The following is an 8,215-nucleotide window of genomic DNA, read 5'->3' as shown; positions in this document are numbered from 1 at the left end:
TCTGAATCACTATCTTCGACAAGAGGTACCTCAAACGGGTGGTCTAATTCTTTAATTTTACATACGTTTTCAAGACCATAGTTATGCAAATCAAACTCTTCTGTGTTAGGAAGTGGCAATTCAGGTTCTTCCGCTTCCAAATTGTTGCTTGCAAGGTTTTCTTCGGTATCATTTTGTAGTAATAATTGTTGTGGTTGGTGTTTTGGTGGTTTTGGTGATTTTGGTTTTTTTGGTGTCGGTGTTTCTTGGTTTTGTTGTAGTAGTGGCTGGTTTGTCGAGAATTTTGTTTCTGGAATCCGTTGCGGCTGATGCATTATTACTCTATCGACAATATAAATATCAATAGGAGCATTTACAACTGCATATTGTAAAAACTCTTGAAAGTCTTCATCATCATCAGTAATATCAAAAACTTGATTATTAAAAACGTATCTCATTGAAACAGCTGCATTCGGTGGGAATTGAATCTTTTTAAGAACATTTTTTAACAATATTCTCCGATTCATTGGTTTTACGGGCGCAATTGGGAGTCTTAACCGAATTCTAAAACAATCTCGTGGCATATATATGGGTATGTTGTTAATGTACTCAAAAGAACCCCCACAACATATATTAACAACAAATTTATCATCATTAACACAATTCATAATGACAAAAATTAGTGAAAAAGTGGTTAAAATAGTACCTTAACGTGGGTATAAGCTCTGCATTGAAATTTTTTAAAATATTTATGAGACTGTGATTTCAAAGTCTCAGGGTCAATCTATATATAGGGACAAAATATTATCCGTAAAAATCTATGATATCTGACGAAATTTTATCCACAAAATCGTATTTCTGATCAGATAAGGTCGCAAATTCGCAAGACGCAAGGACGCAAGCTTGCGCCTTGCGAGGGCAACTCGCAAGTCACCTTGCGTCTTGCGAGGGCAACCTGACAATTGTTTTTTTTTTTTGGCTCCGGCGCAAGAAACTACATGGGAATGGGCATTTTGGCTATAATCCCGTTTCCAAACAACAGTTTAGAATTAAATATCCAACTGCTAATACAATATTCCCCAAAAAATAGAGTTCGGAATTAAATATCCAACCATTATAATCAACGATCATGACCAAAATCACGACATCAAATTTTATTGTTTTTAAGTAATAAGATCAAATTCTGATGTTTTTGAGTAATAATATCGCGTGAGGTATTCAATTGGATTGCGACTATTTCAAGGTTTGATTAAGTCGTCCCTAACGCATCTATGGTAATCATTTATTTATCCCACGTGCAATTCCTCCGTGATATTCTGTCAACAACTGCGTACCAATTCCATTCTGAATTGCATCTCTTTTATTCATCTACTAGACTAGATTACTTTTTTTTTTTTTTTTTTGAAAGGCAAACTCACACACCCATCTAAATATAACTCGAATATATACACCACGAATTGTCCTAAGCAGGACTCGAACCCTCAACCTCAAGGTTGTAAGGATGACCTCGATACCGCCAAGCTATTGGCTCTTTGGTAGACTAGATTACTTCAAATGGGCCAACTAATCTACTCTTGGCGAATGGGCCACTTTTACTTTAACTACTTGGACTCCAATTACCCTAACAAATACTAGTATCAAGTACTCCGTACTACATGTTGTACTCAAGTTAGGGTTTCCTTTGTAGCCGCTATATACATGGTTTCTTAGATCTATCACAATAGCAAGTATCGCGCCATTTAATTCTGATACATCAAGCTTCTCAAGGTTTGATTTCTTTTCAATTTCAGTTCTAAACTCTTTCTTAGTTCTACTGCACACCTTTGACCGACTTTTTTTTTTTTTTTTCCTCAAACAGAGTCTTAGTTCTTATTCAGCCATTATTAATACGACTTCAGTTATCTAATTCTATTTCATATTTTACTTCGATTTCGTTTCAGTCCTCAGTCGCAGCTTCTCAAGGTTCTATTTATCCAGGTTTGTTTTTTGAATTTCAGTTAATCATTTGGCCAAATATAAGCGGTTCGGTTTGGTTTCATAAGTTTTTAAATGAAGTTGTTGTTCTTGGTGGCTGAGTGTGGTAGTTTTTAGTTTAGATTATGGGTTTTTAAATGAAAAAAATATATTGGCTAAAAATGGTGGTGAATGATGGCGGATAACGATTAATGACGGTGATGGTTGGTGGCTGACAGTGGTCGGTTGTTGGTGTTTCTCGGTTGTCGGCGGTTATTTGTGGTGGTGATGGTTGGTAGTATACTAAGTTATATATAAAAACTAAATATATATCTGACTTATATAAAATTACTTGGCGTTTGAAAATTAATTACCTTTACATAATTACATCTACCTTGTTCATATCTATCTGATAAAAACTTGCATATTTATATTACAAAAAATAAAAACTATTAGTAACCTCTATTAGAACTAGAGGTGTCTTCGGTGCATGTGCGAAGTGTTCATTCGCACATGGCCCCAATTTTTTAAGGGGCCCAAAATTTTGAAAAACTTATGTAATAATTCATTTATTGGTACATCGTAACGGAATATCTTACTTGCGGTCTATCATCTAACAAGAAAGACTTAACAGATTAACGTTTATATGATTAAAAGCAATATAATGGGAGCATTGACTATAAAGAGTTGACATATTACTTCGTTATAAAAAATGTTATGATTACGGTTTTATATAAACAATAGTGTAACTATAACGAGTTAACAACTATTTGAGAATAACACTTTGTAACGGTTGTTTTAAAAAATTTTAATTCTATTGATTACGCTATCTTAGTATTATGTATTATACGTATTAAAAAAATTAATATTTATAGGGACCCTTTTTTAAGTTTCGAACAGGGCCTCCGAAATTAGCGAGACGGTCCTCATTAGAACATGTGTACTTATCTACGAATAAGACCACACTTATCGATTACAATTGTCATACAACTACATTGTGCTACATCAGCGCCTCAGCAACTTCTTCCTTTCACTTAACTCATCACACCCACTAATATTTATTACACTGTCATACGATCACACTGGATGTACCATTCATAATGCAATTTGTACAACAAATAAAAGCTCACACTTTGTGGTTGAATATGCTTAACATTGACATTTTAAACGGCGGCCCTTCAACAACTTGGTAACCACTTGCTGAAGAAGCTTGCTAGTAATTACGTCTTTGCAACGGAGCTCCAAGGAAGCTCCAACCACTTACTGATAACATGATCATTAATTCATGTAGTTCTTCCTTTCTCGAAAGTATTAGTACGCCATCGCGGAAGTCTCAACTCATTCGCTTTTCACAATTTTTTTTTTAAATCTAAGGGGTGTGTTTGTTTGCCTCTTAATGGAATGGTTCAGCGCTGAATGCTGTACCATTCCGCATTCAGCGCGTTTGTTTCTGACCTTTTGAATGACATATGGTGATGAATGATCAGAATTCGGTGCTGAACCATTCAGAGCTGAAATGTTCTCTTAACCATTAAGAGCTTAAATTTTCTGTAATATTCTCCTCAAATCATATCCTGAACACTTAACCAACAAGTATATTGAATTTTTTAATTCGTGTTACACGTTAATAAGTTAATTTTACTCAGTTCATATCGTTCATTGTAAATGATTATCAAATAGCTTATTTTCATTTAGAACAAACATTATTCAGATGCTTTGAATTATTCAGATTCTGAACCATTCAACGGTAAATCATTCGGTTTTATCAAAAGCATCCTAACACTTTTTGATTACTTTCTTCACTTGGAAGCTGCTGCTTCTGCAAGCATCCAGTCTTCTCATACAGGTTGATTACAAAATCTAAGTCTGGCCTTGCGAATGACAAAAATATCTTAAAATTAGAAAAAACAAATATTCCAACTGGATCACGCCATTTTCTAGCTTTGCGAAACAAAGTCGCCCTTCGTTTGTTATACATAGAATATTGCTCTTTTTTTTTGCTTTGTGTGTCTTCTTCGCCATATCCAGAATTATCCAACAAAAGAGCAAAATATATAGATAAGATATATATTATAAACAATTGCACTGTTAATTAGAATGATTAGCAATATAATATAGCAACATTAATTATTACATGTTATTTTACGATACTCGACATATAACACATAAAATTCCTTATATCTGTATATGTTCAGTATTGCAAAATAACATGTAATATTTACTGTTGCTATGTTACATCTATGTTACATTGCTACTGATGCTATTTTACGGTACTATTTTTTATAATATATATTTTATTTATATTTATATATTTTGCTGATTTGTTGGATAATTCAGGATATGGTGAAGAAGAGACACAAAACAAAGAAGAGAAAACAATATTCTATGTATAATAAGAGGCGGGTGACTTTGTTTCGCAAAGCTAGGAAGTGTCCTTGTCTTGTTGGAATATTTGTTTTATTCTGATTTTAAAATGTTTTGGCCATTCGTAACGCCAAACTTGGATTTTTGTATTCAACTTGTATGAGAAGACTGGAAGCTTGCAGAAGCAGCAGTAGAAAGTAATCAAAAAGTGTTAGATTTAAACAAGGGAATTTTTGTGAAAGCGAGTGAGTTGGGGACTTCCGCGTTGGTGTATTATTATTTTTGACGACATGATTATTCTTTAGTTTGCCGGCTTTAGGAAATTTACTCTTCGTGACTTAAATATGCATTCTGAATGAAATTAACAATACTCTCTAGCTTGTAGCATGTTTTTTGTTATCATTTGACCATGGTTGCAAAACTAATCGGCGATTACTCCTCTGGAAGAACAAAACGAGTAATCGGTGTCTAACTCGTCCATTTACTCGGTCAACGCCGGTCAAAGGCTTCGGAAAACTCAGTGAAAAGATGAAGGAAAACAGGAGACGATTAATCTGAGTTCAATAAGGTTTTGATCGACATCCAACTCCCTAATTTCTCCAACAACTTTCTCGTCCAACTTTTTTCAGAATTGAAATTAAGAGTTCTGAATCGATTTGATGTGTTTGTTTGTTTAGATAGAACAAATTGAAGGAACATACCTGTAATGTCTCGATTTCCATCCATGAAGAGAACAAACAATTTAGGGTTTGGTGACTGAGCGGTTGAAGAAGAAGAAGTGGGTAGCGTGACTGCTACTGGTAGGGTTTCTGAGTCATTTTATTATTTTTTAACTTACATTCAAACCCCCTAAAGTTTAACTGTTATTTATTTTAACAACTCAAGTTTAGTTTTTCTTTCAACTTCATTATTAAATATATACAAATCTAACCCCTCCAATTAAAATAAATATTTATATGTAACTAAACTTTACATATTTAACATATATATTTATAAATTTTATATATTTAACATATATATATATTCATAAAAATGTTTGTTTATAGCTAATATATATATTATATATCTATATCTATAATATATTGAAAATATTTAGTTATATTAGAAAAGTCAACAAAAGTCAACATCCGAGTACTCCCCGAGTCGCCGATTACTCCTCAAAAACCTCCGGCCGAGTACTCCCCGAGTCGCGAGTTTTACAACCTTGCATTTGACTTGAATAAGGTTAGTCTGTTGTAATAGAACGAATGTTATCCAAACACGTATTTACTATTGTCTCGAATTACATTTTTGAGCTCTTGTCATATCATATCACGCAGAATATCTAACATATCCATTTTAAATGGGGAAGCTAAGATTATTAATTTGAGAGGTGGCTCTGCGCGCAAACACCTAAATTAGAACCTTTTAGTGTATAAAAAATATATTTGATATTTTAACAAAAAGTATGAATAATTTTTTTTATCAATTTTTTTTTAATACACTAAAAGGTTATAAGTTCTAATTTGAGTGTTTGTGCGCAGGACCGCCTCTCACTATAATAATCTTAGCTTCTCCATTTAAAATGGATCCATTAGATATTTTGCGCGATATAACAGTAAGACAAGAGCTCAAAAATATAATTCGAGACAATAGTAAATACGTGTTCCATTACAACAGACTAATAACCTCATCCAAGTCAAATGATAACAAAAAAAAATGCTACAAGCTAGAGAGTATTGTTAATTTCCTTCAGAATGCGCATTTAAGTCACGAAGAGTACATTCGTCAAGCCGGCAAAATGAAGATTAGTTATGTTGTTGACCGTGAAAGGCTACTTAACCGCTTAGGATATAATCCAGGGAATGATGTTCCAGAAAACACAACAGGAAATAATGGTCCTATGACAAGAGGTGCCTCTGCGCGTATGCAAATAAGAACATCTGAAAACAAACCTCAACCTGAACCTTTGGTCTCTGATGAAATCCCTCTTGCTGCTACTTTTGAATTTGATAACCAGTGAGTTTATGACGGCAATGGACCAGAAAACTCCGATTCTTTGGTACAAAAATGTAGCACCATATCGAGCTTCTTACTTCTTAGATCTATCTAATGATGAAACCATCATGTCGAAACCATCATTTTAAACCAAATTTTGGCTACGGGCCAATTGGTGATTGGTTTCGATGTTGGTAGCCAAAAACCGGTTGGACCCACTAATCCCGTTGACCTAGAACTTGACTGCAAGCAAACGGATAAGGTTTCATCAGTTACGAGTCGTTAGTAAACCTGACTCAACAAAGAGGAGTCGTTGCTTGAACTTTGTGCTCGGTTGCCGAAACAAGATAAACTTAAGAACTTTCGTTGCTTGAACTTTGTGCTCGGTTGCCGAAACAAGATAAACTTAAGAACTTGCTGTTGTTTTGAAACCATTTGGTGTAGAAATTGTTTCGTTCACAGAAACAACAATTTGGTTAACAAAAAAGTCTTTTGGGTCGGCAGAAGTTCTTGGGCGGGTCTTGACGCCTTGAACTTGATGGGTCATCTATACAGTGAGCTTGTGAGAATGTGAGTTGGGACCTTTTTTAGTTCAATAGAATTATTAAGTGTATCTGTAAATGGTTTTGCCGTTTTGGGTTGGAAACATAGGTAACTGTGGGAAAAATGTTCTAAAAGAGGATTTGAGTAAAGGTGTGGGGGTTTGACTTTCTTGTAAATACAAAGTGTTTGACTTTTTTGGTGGGTTTTTTTTTTCATATTCATTACATTATGTTTATGTAGCAAACATTTACAAATTCTTGGATGCTTCATAGGTTTAAGTTGACGATCCGTTTTGGAGATCATTGAATGGCATTGTTAATTACATGATCGGTTAGTGTTTTCTACAAGCCGTGGCACACACATGTCGAAACCATCAATTTTAAACATGTTAGGCTTCCAACATCCAAACCAAAAAGGGACGTTTTTTACAAGCAGTGGCATAACCATATCAAACTATCAATTTAAACAAATTTTGGCTAAGAAAGGACGTTTTTACAAGCCACACAACCATATCAAACCATCAATTATAAAAAACATTTTGATTACTAACATCAAAATTGACAATGGTCATTTTTTATGATTCACAGCACAAGGCTATATATCAAAACCGCCATTTTTAACATATTTTGGCTATCAACCTCAAAACCAATAAAAGGAAGTTTTTTATAAGCCATGCTACAAAACTATATTAATACGATCCGTTTTAAACAAATTTTGGCTGAAAGATGTATTAGGCATCAAATTTTATTAAATTAAAAGTAAGTTTACTTCATGAGTTTTGTCGTTTCATATTCATCCTTGAGCTATGTTTTAATAGTCTTATAATATGTCTTATTTAGAGTATTTGGTGAATTCCGGTTTTGGATACATTCCGTTTGTTTTTACGGTTAGCGTGCATCAATGTGTGCGTAACATGTGCTTTTATCTATATAATGGGTTAGAAATCATGTTATATTGCAGTCTTATAATTTGTCTTATTTAGAGTATTTGGTGAATTCCTGTTTTGGTTACATTCCGTTTGTTTTTACGGTTAGTGTGCATCAATGTGTACGTAACATGTGTTTTTCTTTAAATAATGGGTTAGAAATCATGTTATATGCTTTTCAAAAAAAAAATAAAAAAATAATAATAATTACTGTGTAACATGTGTTCTAAATCCACTTTGTTGTTAGAAAATTTTTTACTGTCGTTGATTAATGTCTCCTATTAACATTTGCTAATAAAATCCCTTTTGTTGAATTATATTGTTATAGACTGCGAAAAGTTCTTGAAAATTGTTCGAAAGGCGGCCGAGTCTAAAAGAGACAAGGAATTAATAGGCGGCGGCTGCTGCAGCACTAATTTTTGGGTGTGGAAAAATTTGTGGCAAGGTTAAGCGTTTGGTCCGTCCGTTTGTCAT

The 8,215-nt window shown here is 33.8% G+C and overlaps 1 long non-coding RNA gene across 1 annotated transcript; it reads left to right on the top strand.

The window, feature by feature from the left end:
• Window positions 1-1,620: 1,620 nt before the first annotated feature.
• LOC139876791 (uncharacterized) lies at window positions 1,621-6,621 on the top strand. Its single transcript, XR_011768299.1, has 3 exons — window positions 1,621-1,746; window positions 1,920-1,956; window positions 4,270-6,621. It is a non-coding gene; the product is annotated as an uncharacterized lncRNA (long non-coding RNA).
• The last annotated feature ends 1,594 nt before the right edge of the window (window positions 6,622-8,215 follow it).

This window comes from Rutidosis leptorrhynchoides, chromosome 11, assembly GCF_046630445.1.
Source record: "Rutidosis leptorrhynchoides isolate AG116_Rl617_1_P2 chromosome 11, CSIRO_AGI_Rlap_v1, whole genome shotgun sequence".
NCBI classification, from domain to species: Eukaryota; Viridiplantae; Streptophyta; class Magnoliopsida; order Asterales; family Asteraceae; genus Rutidosis; species Rutidosis leptorrhynchoides.
This window is presented reverse-complemented; position numbering and strand designations above follow the sequence as displayed.